This window comes from Tachypleus tridentatus, chromosome 10 (assembly GCF_004210375.1).
Source record: "Tachypleus tridentatus isolate NWPU-2018 chromosome 10, ASM421037v1, whole genome shotgun sequence".
Taxonomy (NCBI): domain Eukaryota; kingdom Metazoa; phylum Arthropoda; class Merostomata; order Xiphosura; family Limulidae; genus Tachypleus; species Tachypleus tridentatus.
The window spans coordinates 101,015,160-101,033,085 of NC_134834.1; the positions used below are offsets into that span (position 1 = coordinate 101,015,160).

At 35.6% G+C, this 17,926-nt stretch overlaps 1 protein-coding gene across 4 annotated transcripts in view; it reads left to right on the plus strand.

Moving 5' to 3' along the window:
• Positions 1-278: 278 nt before the first annotated feature.
• LOC143229964 (eukaryotic translation initiation factor 5-like) overlaps positions 279-17,926 on the plus strand; it is an 80,722-nt gene continuing 63,074 nt past the window's right edge. For 2 of the 4 annotated variants that reach the window (XM_076462859.1, XM_076462856.1), the window contains exons 1-3: positions 279-412; positions 560-709; positions 10,476-10,590. The gene's annotated coding sequence lies outside the window, so the exon portion shown is untranslated. Of the gene's footprint in view, positions 413-559; positions 710-816; positions 1,072-1,997; positions 2,051-10,475; positions 10,591-17,926 lie in introns of those variants that run through there. The other 2 variants (XM_076462858.1, XM_076462857.1) reach the window with 2 other exon arrangements.

The following is a 17,926-nucleotide window of genomic DNA, read 5'->3' on the forward strand; positions in this document are numbered from 1 at the left end:
TTCATGTTTATGATCTAGTTTTGTGTTTCGATATTCCCCGAATATACTAACTTTTCGTGACATTTCATTTGAGGCTTCTTAAACATACGTCTACAGAAGTATTTCATTCTTAAAGCCATTTGCCGTTTAACCAACATCCGTAGTAAAAAATGGAAAATAAAACTTAGAACAACATTAATTGTAGAGTATAAACGTAAAAGTGATCATAACGTTATCTTGTTAAATTAATGACTTCAACAGCGTTGGTGCTGAAATTCCTATTGTTTCTCATTGTTTCGTATACTTTCGACGTAAAAATAACATTTTGAAGCTTACAGTTAAAACAATTTGGGATTTATTTTAATACCGTCCAATGCAGATGCGCAGTAGGCGAATACATTGTTTCTATTATTATCCTATGGAAAAATAATTGGTGAGATGTGAATGTTAATAGGGATGAATAATTATTTATAATATAACATATTTAAGATAAGATTGCACAAAGTGTCGTGTTTGCGTATGTAAAAAAATATTTTATTTGTGATTCTTTTACATAATTATTTTTTTTTTTTTTTTTCAGGTGTTCCGAATGTTGTTCACGGGTTAGTGTTACGTTTTGCAGCGAGGCTGGTTAATTTTTATCAGTATTCTTTCCTCGATTTTGGAACGTTGGCAATTTTTGTTTCGACATTGTACAAGTTTTATATGACGACTTTATCTCTTTGGATTGGTATGTATTTATAAGTAAATAAAAGCTTTAATAATCCGAACTTATTAAGTAAAAAATTCTGATCTCAAAAATTTGTGACTCATTGGTTTGAGGAAACATACGATGCCAGTAATACTGGTATTGTATTACTACCATGCTAGGCTAGAGCGTACTCGGACAGTATCATGGTATACTAGGCATAACCCTAACCTAGCAATACAATTTGTGTTGGCTTAATTGGTGGCATAAATGACGTTTCGTCGTACTTTTTAAGTATTCGTTTAATAATTCTTTTAATACCTGATAAATTTATTGTGTCGTGGTTTAAGTATAAAAGTAAAATATGTAACTTGTAAATGTCCGTGAAAAGTAAAGAAAACAAGGTTAGATTTAACTACAGTTTAATAATATTATTTTAATGTTAATCTATAGCTTGCTAGACTGAGTGTATTAAAACTTAAATGCTGTTACTGAAGCTATAACTTTTAATTTTTAAAATATAATTTAAGTTTATGTTATTTAATTATTGGTAAGTTGCAAAACAAGCAAAATAAATTGTATTACTGATATGTTTATATACAAATCTGAAGATTAGACCTTTTTTCAATTTTTAAGGTAAATTTAATTACTTTATGAAGCTATAAAGTAGTGATAAAATAGCACTATATTCAACTGATGTTAGGTTTAACACAATGTTGTCAGTAGACTGTTTGGGTGTACTCTGAGAATAAGTAATGTAGTGTTGATTATGTGTTACTGGAGTACAGTTCTTACAAGTTGTCTAAATGTTAAATGTTTACAATTTGTAAGGTATGACAAAGGCAAGGGTTGGGTTTTAGTTGGGAACGTAGGAATGGCATGCACACATTTTACTAAGGAAGATTTAATTTTAAGCAGTACTTTCAAACCTGAACAGTTACTAGATGGAAATGAGGGTGATCATATTAATTTAAATAATTATGAACTTGATAAGAATATTGGGAAGTTTAAAGAACGGTAAAGTATCAGAATTATATAATATATATTCAGGGGTTTTAAAAAAGTTTAAGGATTGGATATGTTGTCTAGAGGATTAGAACTTTGTTAATGTTAGAATTTTAATTGAAGTAATAATAATTCTCTGTAATGAGAAGCCTGTTAATCTTGCACAAGTGGTGGGATAAGTTTTAAAGTCTGACAAAAGGTGCTTTGCAAAACCATTTATGAAGGTTTAGAATTTTGTTGGATAATCAGTATGGTATCACCAAGAGAAAATCATGTGTTACAAATCTTTTGTCATTCTCTGACTTAAAAGAGGTTATTTATGTAGATGAGGGATGGTGTAGATGTGGTTTATCTGGATTTCAGAAAGCATTTGACAAGGTAAGAGATAAGACTTGTTAAAATTTTCTGTAGGTTTCAGGACTATGTTGGATAGAAAACTAGTTAGCTGGAAAAAAGTAAAGTCTGTTACATATGTAGTTCAGTCAGACTGGACTAATGTTTTGAGAAGGATACTTCAGACCCAGCATTAGCAATTTTGCCCCTTCTGATTTATATCAGTGACACAAATGAAATGTTCAATGGATTATTAAGAGTTTTTGGCATTGTTGACTGTGAGAAGACTGCTGCTATTTTACAAAAAGATTCTGATTATTTGATGAATTGGGTTAATAAATGGTAGAATGCTTTTTAAGTAAAATAAATGCAAAGTAATGCAGACAAGATATTACACTTTCAGTTACAAGTTTCTTTCAATTATAATTGTGATGGGAATAACCTTAGTGATATGGGGAAAAAAAGGTCTTGGTGTTCTAGTTGAGCAACCTGTTGACCCTGTTGTGTTTGGTAGGATTTCTCTCTGTTAGTGAGCAAAGCTGATTCACTAAATTCATAATATTATAGAGAAGCTATTCAAAGTCTGTTTATCCCTTAGTGTGGATTTTTGTACATGGTGAGGGGACCTCACAGGGAAGGTACTTTTAATTCAGTTTACCTCCTCTGGGATCTAAACATCCATTCATGTGTTTGCTGTGTGTGGTGTTTTGTGAAGGGGAGGAGAGGATCCTTGTGGTTGAGGGGTCCAACCCTAACATACCACTTTGGCCTTGAATTCCTGTAGACGGGCAGCCTTGTGGTGGCCCCCTTTCGGTCGGTCGGCTGGTCCGCCTGGGCTAGGGCCAATCGTGTACCAGTGTTGGATGCTCTCAACAGGGGTTCTGAACATTGTATCTGATGTTGGTGTTTGGGTATAGTGCTCACAAAATCATGGAGTTGCTGCAGTATCCTTGTTTGGCATTGTTGTGCATCCCCTCTTAGGGCTCCATGGTGGGTGGGGTCAGTGGACATTGAAGTATTCCTTTTTTTTTTAATTATGGATCCTCCAAATAAAAACTTAAATAAAATACTGAAAAAACAGTCCATGGGTAAATGACCATGTCTTGAAGATTCTGAGCAGCAATTTTTAACATCTGTAACACCTGTTATACCTTATTTTTTTATCCTATGTTCTCTTTCAGACAAACCTTTAAAGCAAATGTCTCCCTTTTTCATTCATAAGGGACTACAGGGACTTGCTGGCACTCCATAGTCATTAAAGAAAGTTTGATCTGGTGACATATTGGTGGAAACATCCACATCTTAACACAGTGAACTCCTATTGCTTTCCAAGGCAATTGGGGATATACCTATTATGCTACTTTGAATTCATCATGAGGAGTTATTGTTGAAAAGGATTTGAAGAACATCCCTGAGTCAGAGATTCTTGCTGGTTTCTTCACTCAAGGAGTTTTTGCAGTGAGGCATATCTCCACTCACAAAGATGGAATTACGATGCCGACCAATGTACTCATTCTGACATTTACGTCACCATGTCCACCTGCCACCATCAAGGCAGGTTATCTTAATTGCAGAGTACGGCCATACATTCCAAACTCTATCCAGTATTTCCAGTGTCAGCAGTTCGGTCACTTGAAGACATCATGCACATGTTTCTTGACATGTGCTCGTTGCATTGACAAGGACCATGATGCCTGTGAGTGTGAATAGGACCCTCATTGTGTCAATTGCAATGACTGTCACCCATCCTACTTTCATTCTTGCACTAAATGGTTGGAAGAAGAAGAGGTGCATCATTTGAAAACGATTCATAACATCACTTATCCTGAGGTTTGAAAGTTGCTGTCCACCACTTCATCTCGGACGTATGCTGTTGCACTTCATTCCACTACTACAGTGGGAGTGCAGACAGATCTCTCTGTGCCTCCAAAAGAATCATTTTCAGAACAAATGTAAATCTCTTGACCTCCATGGTTAAAAAAGTTGAATCATCTTCAACACCCATCTCTGTCCCTTACGTACATTCTAACAAATCCCAAGATCCACTTCCTTTGGTTCCATGGTACAGACATTTTCTCGGATACATCTTTTTCTACCCCAAGATTCAAAACAATCATTTGTTCATGTCCTCAGTCACTGGAATTTCCTTCCAACAGCAAAGACCTGCCCAATTGACCTAGAGCAGGATCCATGGAGGTTTATCAAATAAGGAGAGTATGGAAAAAAGATGGGTCGTAAACAGAAGGTTTCTCCACCCAATTTGCCTACACGTAAATAAAAATTGCCATCTTGATGCAATGGAACTGTTGAGGTTTATGTTCTAATCTGGATAATATCAAAACACGGATTGCTTCCTACCATCCTGTATGTCTTTTTTTACAGGAAACATTTCTGAAACCTGATAATACATTTACCTTTTGGCAGTTTTCTTTGTACAGAAATGACAGGCTGAGTGATGAAAGAGCGCATGAAGGGATGGCACTGTTGGTTGATCAGCATGTGCCCACCCTGTCTTTGCCACTCAGCACACACTTGGAGGTCATAGCTATCTGTGATTCCTTGGGTCGTACCATCACTGTTTGTTCTCTCTGTCACCTGGAGAGATGTATGACGAATCAGACCTTGATGCTCTCATTGAACAGTTGCTGTTTCCCTTTTTAATCCTGGAGGACTTTAATTGAACTCATCCTTTCTGGGACAGTGCTGATATTGATGGGAGGGGTCACTTAGTAGAGCACATGCTCTCTGATTACAGCCTTTCTCTTTTCAATACTGGTTCTTCTACTTATTTTCATGCACCTAGTCAGTCCTTTACTGCTATTGATCTCTCAATTTTCTTCCATTTTTCATGGAGGGTTGATAATAATCCACAAGGCAGTGATTATTTTCCTATAATGTTGAGAGAGATTGAATATGGTCGATGCCACCTGACACTCGTGCCCTAGTGGAAGCTGGATCACACAAACTAGCCCTCTTTCACTGCTCTTGCAGAACATGATCCTGCCATCATCTGTAAGCCATGAATAGACAACTGTGTGGCAGCAGTAACTGACTGTATTATACAAGCAGCTGTTCAATGTATTCCTAAATTCTCAACATGTTTTACACAATTTCCTTGTCTATGGTGGAATTCTGCCTGCTACATGGCACGGAAGGATCAAAAACGGGCCTGGGATACTTTCTGTAGACATCCCATATTCTTGAAATGAATCGCTTTTCAGCGGGCCTGTGCATATGTTTGGTGGGTAATATGTCAAGGCCAGAAGGAATCTTGGATTAAATTTGCATCTAGCATATCTTCTACCACCAGTTTCAAAGTCACATGGGACAAGATTCTAAAGGTCAATGGGCAATATAACTCTGTCCCCTCTCGATCTTGTTCTCTGATGGCCAGGAAGTACCTGATACCCAGGGCATCACCTGTACTCTAGGTGAAAGCTTTTGCTGGGTATCTAGTACTTCTTCTTCTTCCTCCACCTTCTTAGCCATCAAAACTTGGGCAGAGCAGTCACCTCTTTCCTTTTGAGCTGATTGTCTCTATGGCTATTATCGTCCCTTTATACTGGTGGAACTCAAACTGGCCTTTCATTGGTTGGACCTGATGATATACACTGTGAAATGCTGCACCATCTATCTCCTGCTTCTCTTACTATTCTTTTGATTGTTTTTAACCTGATCTGGCAGGAGAATGTTTATCCTAATACCTGGTGTTAGACTATTGTCCTACCTTTTCTAAGCCTGGAAGAGATCCCAAGATTCCTTCAAACTACTGTTCAATTGTTTTCACGAGCTATCTCTGTAAGACCTAATAGAGGATGGTTAATGCTCATCTTGTTTGATTCCTCAAATCAAACAATCTCCTCTCGCCCACCCAGTGTGGGTTCTAAAGACAGGGCTTCACTGTGGACCTTTTGATTCGACTTGAAACATCAATCAGAGAAGCCTTTCTCAAGTGACAACATCTTGTATCAATATTCTTTGACATTCATACAACATGGAGGTATGGCATTTAACAAGATCTCCATATATATGGGTTACATGGCCATTTGCCAATTTTTATTAAAACCTTTTTAATTGGCAGGAGATTCTAAGTTTGTGTGGGTTCAACACTTTCTCGTTCTTTTCTACAGGAACTTGGAGTCCTTCAGGGCTGTGTTTTGAGTGTCACACTTTTCAGTATAAAAATTAATGCCATCACTGTTGCAAACGGGCTCTATGTTCACCACTTTCACATCTCATATCAGTCGTTGAATGTGAGGTATATTGAGTGGCAGCTACAGATTGCCTTCAATCATTTGCTGAAGTGGACCACAGCAAATGACTTTAACTTCTCTCTCTCTCTGAAACTGTTTTGATACACTCTTGCCACCAACAGGGTATTCACCCTGCTCCGTATCAGTGAAGTTATGCTGCCTATGGCCCCTGAGACAAAGTACCACACATCAAGCAGCTACGAGTCAAATGTACAAGAGCACTAAACATCCTCCTTGTCTTCTCTTCTTCCACTTGGGAGCGGATTGATGTTCTATGCTAAAGATATTTCGTGCTCTAATTCGATCGAAACTCGACTATGGATCACTGGTCTTAAAGATGCTGGACCCCATTCATCATCAAGGACTTTGGTTCTGCTCTTCCCTAGTTCAGAGCTTATACATAGAGTCTCATGAACCTTCTTTGCACCTCTGTCATTTGCAGCTCTCTTTACTGTATTCTTCAGAACTTCATTCCTTACCAAAGCATCTTACCTGGGGTTGCATTTTCCTTCTGGCTGGGCCATACTTTTTCAGAACATATGATCTGCTATTACTTTTGGCCATCGTATCTAGGAGCAGTTGGATAAATTGGGTCTGTCCTTGGATAACATTGATATATCCACTGGTCAGCCTATCCCACTATGGCCTATTACAGTCCCCAAATGTGACCTATATTTAAGTCATCTGAGAAAAGTAGACAGTCCCAATTGGGAATAATTTCTGCTATTTGTTGAACATCTTTTAAACCATCCTTTCATTCCTATTTATACAGATGGTTTGAAATCAGGTGACTGTGTGGGCTCTGCCATGGTTTGTTGTGGCTATGTGGTTGTGCGCAGAATCCTCTCTATAGCTTCTGTGTTCACTGCTGAACTGCATGCCATTTCTCTTGCCCTGGATCATGTAGAAACTAAGCAGTACTTAAACTATACTGTTTATACTGACTTGCTTAGTTCACACCCTGTTCTCACTGATATTCAAAACTGTCTGGCCCATTTCTCTTTAATATCTATCCAGTTTTTTTGGATACTGGGTCACGTTGGTGTTTGCAGGAAAGAGCTCGCCACAGCTAAATCTATCTGCTCTGGCATTATCACTCCTATGCTTGATCCATACACGGACTATGGTCCTGTATTCAAGGCTTCGATTCTGTGCCAGCTGGCAGTCCACTTAGAGTGAGCAACACAAAAACAAGCTTTTCCAAATAAAACCCTCTATTGGACTCTGGCTGTCTTGCTTCCTGAGGATCGGAAAGAGGAAGTTGTTCTAACTAGACAACATATTGGTCACAGTTGTTTAACTCCTTTTCTTTTATCTGGAACTGATACACCAGTGTGTAGTCTGTGTAACACTCAGGTCACAATTAGCCACATTTTACTTTCTTGCTGTTGTTATGACTCTCAACGATGGCACCATTTTAAACATGTTATGTTCCAAGGTTTGTCCATAACATTAGACAGTGTTATTGGTGATGGTGACACTGTCCATCTTGGTAATGTTTTTAGTTTTTTAAAGGCCATTAATCTTTTTAATGCCATTTAAGTTTTTTAATTTGTACATCAAACCTTTTAATGTGGCTACCTTTTAAGAAACAAAGTCCATCTAGTTCAACTTGAAATTAGAAAATGGCCTATAATGTCAAATAACTCAGAACCAGGACTTGAAAGGCCAAATTAGGTAACTGACAGTGCTTTTTGTACTTACCTGCCATCCTTCCTAGCGAGTTATGATACTTAGAGTTATCGTTGTAGACTAGATGTAAACATTGGTTTTATGCTATTTATGTTTTGTTTTACCTTAATTTTCTTTTATGAATTTTATTGAATGTAATTTTAACTTTTTACTGGATGTGTGGCCTAGCTGCTTTGTGCCACAAAACACCAAATTAACCAACCAAAGTCTGTTCTCACATTTTTTTTAACGTAGTACTATAACATTTAATTATTTGTACTAAATTGTTTTATTCAAATTTAAAGAGAAATTTAACAATATTCCAAAATATGTTTTAAGTTCTAAAAAAATGCTGTTTAGCTATAGATGGCACATATTAAGATGTGATATAACACCATATCTTGCATGAGAGTAATAAATATGTGCCAAGAGGTCTTTGTTTGAGGTTTTAAATAGTTTATAGAAAGTGTATATCTTTTACCTTCATATTTATGGTTGAGGTTTGTGTGTGTGTGTATCACATGGCCATATGCCCTGGCTACAATATTTGTTATTCTAATTTCATTTTTACCTGGTTGGTCCTGAACTTTCTAATATTCACAAATAGGTTCTTCAGTAAGATCATGTTTCTAGAGTCAACTTAGTCAACCATTAGCATGATATTTTTACCCTGTTTTTGAAAGAGTTTATAATGATAAATGTTGAGGTTAATTTTGAATTTCTCAATAGGTTAAAAAAGAACAAACTAATTTTATAATGATATTCATTGTGTTTGTTATGATTTTGTCATTGTTTAGGAATATACTTCTTGACAAACGTGATAATATTTGGTCTAACTTTGTGTTTTGTGAGACAGTTGAACTTGTACAAGCTGACAGTGATTCTGGCTTTGAACTTGAATTACTTGAAGATATTTTTTAGTGTGATATGATTAGGGGAAAAAAAAACAACAAAAAAAGAGAAAAGCATGCACTTAAAGGGTCAAGCATTTAAAAATATATATATCTAGTACCTGCCCTTATGAACCCACTTTGAACACCCCAACCTGTGGTAGGGTTGCTCAGTGTTGACTACATGTAAGCTTTGCCAGGCTGACATAGCAGTTGTTCAGCAACCCATATTTACAATGGAAAGCATATAGTTAAAAACTGGAAAATTTCCATCATATGGGTGGGTTGCTGAAAAGCAGTTTTTAGCCTGTTGAAGGTGGTTTAGGCCCTGTATGTCCTGCTTCACGAATGGCCCAATCAACCATTGTAGCTGACAGGTCTGGAAAGAAAGTTTCAAATATCATAACTTGTTTTAAAATATATAATGAGATGAAGGCTTCAACTAAATTAAAGTAACTTAATTTTAGTTTCTTCTGATTATCAGAACATTATTTTGTTGTTATTTTACATGTCATTTTTTTTAAATGTCATCTACAGATTTACCTTTATTTTCTAAAATACTTTTATATCACATGGTGGTCTCTAGTAACAACATCAACTGAATTGTACCAGAAAGCTGAAACTTAGAATAAAGGTTAACTTTTGTATTATTTAGAAACTAGAAATTTATAGTAACTTTTTAATTTCTACCATGGGAATATAAGTTACAAGTTTCACAATATTAGCAAATTAACTTCAGGAAGTAAACATACAAGGATAGATTATGGATTTTGTACTTATTGTACTATTTAAAGAAATACTGTATGATTAGCCCTGGAATTATGACTTAATGTGGAACTCTGGTTATCCAGCACTGTCTTTATTTATTGGTCTACTCATCTTAATAACATTTAACATGGGTGTCAGAGGATGGGGTTAACAAGGTCTTAATATCATACCTACCAGTATGGAAGTACTTGCTTTACTTGTAAATGTTAGTGTTTACAGTTACTTTGGTCTTGTAAACAGAAGTTGCATAGAATGCAGGATTCTAATACAGGTGTTCTACTCTTAAACCAATTATTACACTTTGTGCTTGATTATAATAAAACAGTAATCCAAACTTGGTAAAATTTGAAGAGTTGATTCTTTTTGAATTGGAAATAAATATAAATAGTGTATAAGTTAATCCATTAAGAAAGTAATTTTCACTAAAAATCTAAATCTGTTCAGTACTGAATGGGCCTTTCTCTGAGTACCAGGGCTATTCAAGCTAGCTGGTATATGATGGGAGAGGCATCATTTGTAATAGGAAGTTGCTTCACAACAGCTGTTCTAGTGTGAACTGTAATAAGTTGAAATCTCATTTTTGTTTCTTGTATTTGTGTTGTAACATTCCAAAATTATGATGATTATTTAACTGTTTATTCATAGTAACAACATATATTATTTAACTGTTTATTCATAGTAACGACATATATTATTTAACTGTTTATTCATAGTAACAGCATATATTATTTAGCTGTTTATTCATAGTAACAGCATATATTACTTAACTGTTTATTCATAGTAACAGCATATATTATTTAACTGTTTATTCATAGTAACAGCATATATTATCTATAATATTGTTATATAACTGAAATTTTTTTTTGCTTTTGTTTTTATCTCTTCTAGAACTGTTAGGCCGTGGAAATCCCTCTAGCTACCGGAAGTGCTTAGAAAGACCTACTGAAACACCAATATTGTTTATGAATATCCAAGGGTCAGTAAGAACCTGTATAGTGACAAGGTATGATTAAAACAGCTTTTCATGTTTGTTTCTAGCTGATCAGTATTTGACAGTGCTGTGTTCCATCAGTGAACAGTGTTGTTGATGAACTCTAATGCATGAGAAATTTATTATGAATTTCTCTCTTTTGTATTTATTTTGTCAGTTAAAACAGTTCTACTATCTACTTAACACAGTTATGAGGTATTTTTTTTATGGATTCACAAGGAATAACTAATAAAATATATTTTTGATAAACTATAATAATGCATTTATGCTTTAATAAAATACTTGGAAAAAAAGATCATAGTTACTGTGAAAATAGTTTTATGTACATCAGACATAAAGTAATTTGTTTCCATCCTTGAGCTTTCTTCTAAGCTTTTTATATTGGAAATGGATATGGATGCTGAAAATAATTGTAGCAATTAAAGTAAATACTGAATGTTTATTAAGTGTATGTTTTATAAAAATATTACTAGACTAGTAGTCTAGAAGTTTTGTATGTGACTAACAAAGGTGGAGTGGGAAATATTTCCTATTAACATAAAGTAACCTGTGTAGATTTACAGATTGAGAGATAAACAGCCTAATCCATGTACATTTTGTGACATTCATTATAACACATTAAAATTCCTTATATTGGCATCAGATAGCAAAGGCACAAGATTTGTATTTAAATGATAAAATAGACTTGTAGTGATAAAGAAATCAAACCTTGGAAATCACACGGCAGATGCTCAATTATACAGTAATATAATGAGATTAAAAAGATACTGTAACTTTCTGATGTAAACTGAAATGTTGGTGAGATTGTAACAGTATGGTGTTACTTTTCAGACTCAGGACTGATCATAAATGACAATGTACTTATAACATTTGTTTTCAAAATAAATTTATTTATGAAACACAGTTTTTGTTAGTAAAGCAGCATCTGTGAACTTACTACTTATAAAACATCACCAGTGGCAAATCAGATGTACAAAAATATATTTTGTAAGACATCTTATTTGTGTGTATTCTTTATTGTAAAAAAATTAACTTTTTTTAAATATTTTGAAACATTAGCATCTTAATTCTAAATTACTATGATAAACATTAGTGCCTTTATAATTGTTTGTTTTGGTGTGGTTTATATATGTCAATATATGTCAAAAAAACAAATTAGTGCTATATAGGACTTTGCTAATCTTCTGATAAAAACATTAATTATAAGGATTTAAAGTGTAATCCTGCATTTCTCCCATATTTTTTATTTGCTTTTAAGAGAGAAGTTATTGCATTGTTTATTTCAATTTTATGTAAAATAATCTACAAGAAATATAAAATGAGAACTTGTACACTGGTAACTTGTAATAGGTTTTGAATTATATACATTTGTAAGAAAACATAATGTTGAATAATATTGTTGGTATAAAATAAGTACAAAAGTTCTTTTGTACACTGGTAACTTGTAATAGGTTTTGAATTATATACATTTGTAAGAAAACATAATGTTGAATAATATTGTTGGTATAAAATAAGTACAAAAGTTCTTTTGGTAGAAACTTAGTCATGAATGTATAAGAATTTTCTGAATTCTATTTTCAGTATAAACATTTTCAAATAAATAACAATGTTTCTAGCCTGAGTTCTTCATTGTTTAATTGCTTAAAATGTGCATATAAAAAGAGAGAAAAATGAAAGTCTACATACCATCAAGGTTATAGAACTAGTATCGTAAACCTTACCACCATTCTTAAAACAGCTAAATATGCATCATTAGAGACAGTTCTTCTGCTTATTCCTGATTAGATCAGCCATTATTTATAGAGTGATTGATTTAAACCTGCATTTTGATTGATTTTTGTGTTCCATTACTCAATGTTTTGGGGATAATTTTGATTTTGATGTTCAGTCAGGAATGTAAATAACTATTGAGATGTGACTTTAGGCTAGAAGTACACTTTGATTTGAACTTGTAGATTGAGATCCTATACTTTGTGTTTACTTGATTAAAAGCTCATGGTTCAGATGAATTAGAGCTGAAGAGAGCACATATTTAAAGATGAAATTTTAAGATGTGACTAGAGTTGATCAATTTAACTATTTCGTGACAGGTCATATGTCAAAGGCCATGTCATCACATTTGTTGACTTGCATTGAAATTTTTATTGAACTACTATTTTCTGAATTGACGTCAGTATGTTTGAAATCAAATTGAAGATTGTAATTCAAACTTTAATACTATATATGCATTTTTAAATTTAAAAGTAAATATTTAGAGAACACATTTAAATATAGTTTTGATGAGTTGTGGCACATTGAATGCAGCACTATTTAAAATTATATGTTTGTGGTATCAAAATACCAAGTCTGTAATCTTGTACAAATTAGGAACTTGAAGTACCAATATTAACAAGCTAGAATGTAAAATAAAAACATTGTATCTTTTAATTTTGCTGAGATATGGCTTGTGTACTGATTCAAATGCAGTTGCCCTGTTAACTACTTTCCATTTTTGGAAACATTTCCATATATACACTATAATATAAAATTTGAATAACCAATCAACAACTTAGAATGTTCCTCTAGTGGTTTTCTCAGACATTCTAATATGTGAAAAGGCTTCTACATTCTTTGGAACCAAGATTTCAAAACCTAAAATTTTGTTTATATTCTCCACATGCAAAATTTTAAAAGATTTAGTAACATATGTCCTACAACTGCCAAGTAACATATGTCCAACAACAACCAAGTAACATATGTCCTACAACAGCCAAGTAACATATGTCCTACAACAACCAAGTCTTAGCAAGAGGAGATAATTGTTTGCTTTACCTTTAATTTATTGTTGTATATTTCAAAATAAGTTTCATGATGTATTTCTAGTTAGCAATAATCTATATACATTCATACATAATGTTTGATAATTGAAATTTCAGAGTATATTACAAAATACTTGTCCACTAAAATACAGCCAAAACAGGGAAGACTAAAGGGCAGTTTTATATTAATGAATACATGACCTGAGCGTACATGCACCTCGTCAATGCAAGTTATGTAATGTTATATTGACTGGAAGGTCAATATAATAAATATATAGTTAAACTTGTGTTTATCACACTAAACATTTGTATTTTTGTGTTATGTCATCATTCTAGCAGGAAAACAAAATGATTGTTACCATGTTGGTCAAGTGACAGATCCCACATAGGGTAGAGAAAATAATTGAAAAATGTAATTTTACTGAAAACAAACATTTTAAATGTGTCTTGGAGGTATTATAGATTATGCAAATAATAGTTGAGTTTTTGGGACAAAGAACAGTTTTTCTTATGTGATGAAAATCACTTTGCAGTTGGGCTAGTAACAAAACTATTCTCAAACAAATCTTTAATAAAAAATGCTTCATTTAAAATCTGTTTTTTTTTTTCCACAAAAGACTTAACTGATCTTTACTAAAAGTGAACCAAATTTTGTGAGGATACCTACATGTGCATCTATGTAAATGAACTTGTTTTACATCAAGCCCACCATGAACAGGTTGATGCTTTATTCAATAACATACAGTATCTCAGTACTTTTTTTTTTAAGTGATTGATTTATAGCTGTTCAGCCTGCATAAGTGCTGTTAACTGGCCAACCTGATATAATGGAAGAGTTGAGGTTTACATTCTAATCTGGATAACATCAAAACACTGACTGGTTCCTACTATCCTGTTTGACTTTCCTTACAGGAAACATATCTGACATCTGCTGATGCAGTTGCCTTTCGGTGGTTTTCTTTATACATGACACTGTGTGATGGACGAGTGCATGGAGGGGTGGCACTGTTGGTTGATCAGTATGTGCCCACACTTTCTTTGCCACTCGACCCACCTGTGGAGGCTGTAGCCATCTGTGTTTCCATGGGTCACATCATCGCTGTTTGCTCTCTCAACTTGTCAGTTGGAGAGACATATGATCAATCAGACCTTGATGCTCTCATTGAACAGTTGCCATCTCCCTTTTTAATCCTGGAGGACTTTAATGGACATCATCCCCTATGGGGAAGTGCTGATATTGATAGGAGGGGGTTGCTCTATTGAGCATATGATCTCTGATGACAACCTTTCTCTTTTCAATACTGGTTCTTCTACTTATTTCCATGTGCCTCGTTAGTCCTTTACTGCTATTGATCTCTCACTTTGCTCCCCTTCATTATTTTCCCATTTTTCATAGAGGGTTCACAATAATCCATGAGGCAGTGATTATTTTCCTATAATTTTGAGAGAGATTGAATATGGTCGATGCCACCTGACACTCGTGCCCTAGTGGAAGCTGGATCAGGCAAACTGGCCCTCTTTCACTGCTCTTACAGAAATTGATCCTGCCATTGTCTGTAAACCATCAATAGACGACTGTGTGGCTGCAGTAACTGACTGTATTATACAAGTAGCTGCTCAGTGTATTCCTAAAACCTCGACATGTTTTCCACTATGTTCTCGTCCATGGTGGAATGTCGCCTGCCACATGACACAGAAGGCTCAAACACTTGCCTTGGATACTTTCCGTAGATATCCCACGCTCTCAAACTGCATTGCTTTCCAATGGGCCCATGCACATGCTAGATGGGTAAGACGTCAAAGCCAGCAGGAATCTTCTTTGATTAAGTTCACAACCAGTTTATCTTCTACCACTAGTTCCAAGGTCATATGGGACAAGATTCCAAGGGTCAGTGGGCAATATAACTGTGTCCCCCTCTCGATCTTGCAATCTGGCCAAGAAGTAGCTGATACCTGGAGCATCGCTGACTCTAGGTGAAAGCTTTTGCCAGGTATTTAGCACTTGTGCTTCTTCAACCTTCTTAGCCATCAAGACTCAGGCAGGGTAATCACCTCTTTCCTTTCGAGTGGATTGTCTCTATGACTATTATTGTCCCTTTACACTGGTGGAACTCAAACTGGCCCTTCATCGGTCTGGCAGTACTTCTGTTGGACCTGATGATGTACACTATGAAATGCTGTGTTGTCTATCTCTTACTGTTCTTCTGATTGTTTTTATCCAGATCTGGTAGGCTATTGTTCTACCATTCTTCAAGCCTAGGAAGGATCCCAAGATTCCTTCAAACTACCATCCAATTGCTTTGATGAGCTGTCTCTGTAAAACCATAGAGAGAATGGTTAATGCTCGTCTTGTTTGGTTCCTTGAATCAAACAACCTACTCTTGCTCACCCAGTGTGGGTTCTAACGACAGAGCTCCACCGTGGACCACCTGATTCGACTTGAAACATCAATCAGAGAAGCCTTTCTTAAATGATGATATCTTGTATCAGTATTCTTTGACAATGAGAAGGGTTATGATACAACATGGAGGTATGGCATTTTGCAAGACCTCCATATATATGGGTTACGTGGCCATTTGCCCATTTTTATTAAACATTTTTTGATGGACAGGAGATTCCAAGTGTGTGTGGATTCAACACTTTCTCGTTCTTTTCTATAGGAACTTGAAGTCCCTCATGGCTGTGTTCTGTGTGTTACACTTTTCAGTATAAAAATTAATGCCATCACTGTTGCAAACGGGCTCTATGTCGACGACTTTCACATCTCATGTCAGTCATTGAACATTAGGTGTATTGAGCGGCAGATACAGACTGCCCTCAGTTGTTTACTGAAGTTGACCACAGCAAATGGCTTTAACTTCTCTCTCTGTAAAACCATTTGCATGCACTTTTGCTGCCAACGGGGTATTCACCCTGATCCTGAACTCTGTATCAGTGAAGTTGTGCTGTCTGTAGTTCCTGGTAGTAAGTTCTTGAGGATTATCTTTGACCATAAGCTGACCTTTATACCACAAATCAAGCAGCTATGGGTCAATTGTACAAGAGCACTGAACATCCTCCTTGTCCACTTTTCCACCACTTGGGGAGCAGATCGACGTTCTGTGCTAAAGATATATCATGCTCTTATTCGATCGAAACTCTACTATGGATCACTGGTCTGTGGCTCTGCCAGAACATCCCCAGTTCAGAGCTTATACATAGAATCTCATGAACCTCCGCTTTTTGCACCTGTCTTTTCTATATGCTTCGAAACTTCGTTCCTTACCAAAGTATCCCGCCTTGGGTTGTGTTTTCTTTCCTCGATGGGCCATGTTTTTTCGGTCTGCCATTGCTCCTTTTGGCCTTTGTATCCACTGGGCAGCCCATCTCACTATGACTTCTTACAGTCCCCAATTGTGACCTATCTTTTAAGTCATCTGAGAAAAGTAGACACTCCTGATAGGAAATACTTTCTACTATTTGCTTAAAATCTTTTGAACCATTCTTCCATTTCTATTTATACAGAAGGTTCAGGTGACTGTGTGGGCTCTGCCATGGTTTGTTGTGGTTCGGTGGTTACATGCAGAATCCCCTCTTCAGCTTCTGCGTTCACTGCTGAACTGTATGTCGTTTCTCTTGCCCTGGATCACATAGAAGCTAAGCAATACTCAAACTGCACTATTTATGTTGACTCGCTTAGTATTCTACTGGCCCTGGAATTGCTTCACGTCAGTTCACACACTGTTCTTGCCAATATTGAAAACCTACTGGCCCATTTCTTTTTTACATCTATTTTTATCCAGTTTTTCTGGATACCGGGCCAAGTTGGTATTCGTGGGAACAAGATTGCCAGCACTGCAGCTTAGTCTATTTTCTCTGGCACTATCACTGCTGTGTCTGTCCCATACATACACTGTGGTCCTGTATTCAAGCCTCGTCTGCATGCCAGCTGGCAGTCAACTTGGAGTGAGCAATGTGAAAACAAACTTTTCGAAATAAAACCCTATATTGGACTTTGGCCATCTTGCTTCCATGAGGATTAGAAAAAGAAGTTCTTACTAGATGACCCATCGGTCACAGTTTTTTAACTCATCATTTTCTTTTATCTGGAACTGATGCATCAGTGTGTAGTATATGTAACACAATAAGCCACATTTTACCTTTTTGTCATCGTTATGACTCTTAACGACGGCACCATTTTAAGCATGTTCTGTCCCAAGGTGTGTCCATAAAGTTAGTGTTATTGGTGATGGTGACACTGTCCACCTTGTTGATGTTTTTAGTGTTTTAAAGGCCATTAATCTTTTTATTGCCATTTTAGTTTTTTAATATATACATTACACCTTTCTAATGTGCCTTCCTTTTCAAAATCACAGTTCATGTAGTTTGATTTGAAATTAGAAACTGGTCATAACATTAAATAACTCGAAACCAGAACTGGAAAGGCCAACTTCGGGTGACTAACACTGTTGTTTGAACTATTCGTTAGTTATCCTGGCAAGTTATTATTATAATTTTGCTACATGTCTCTTAAAACCTTTGTTACTTTCCTTTTTGAAAATGGCCATAAC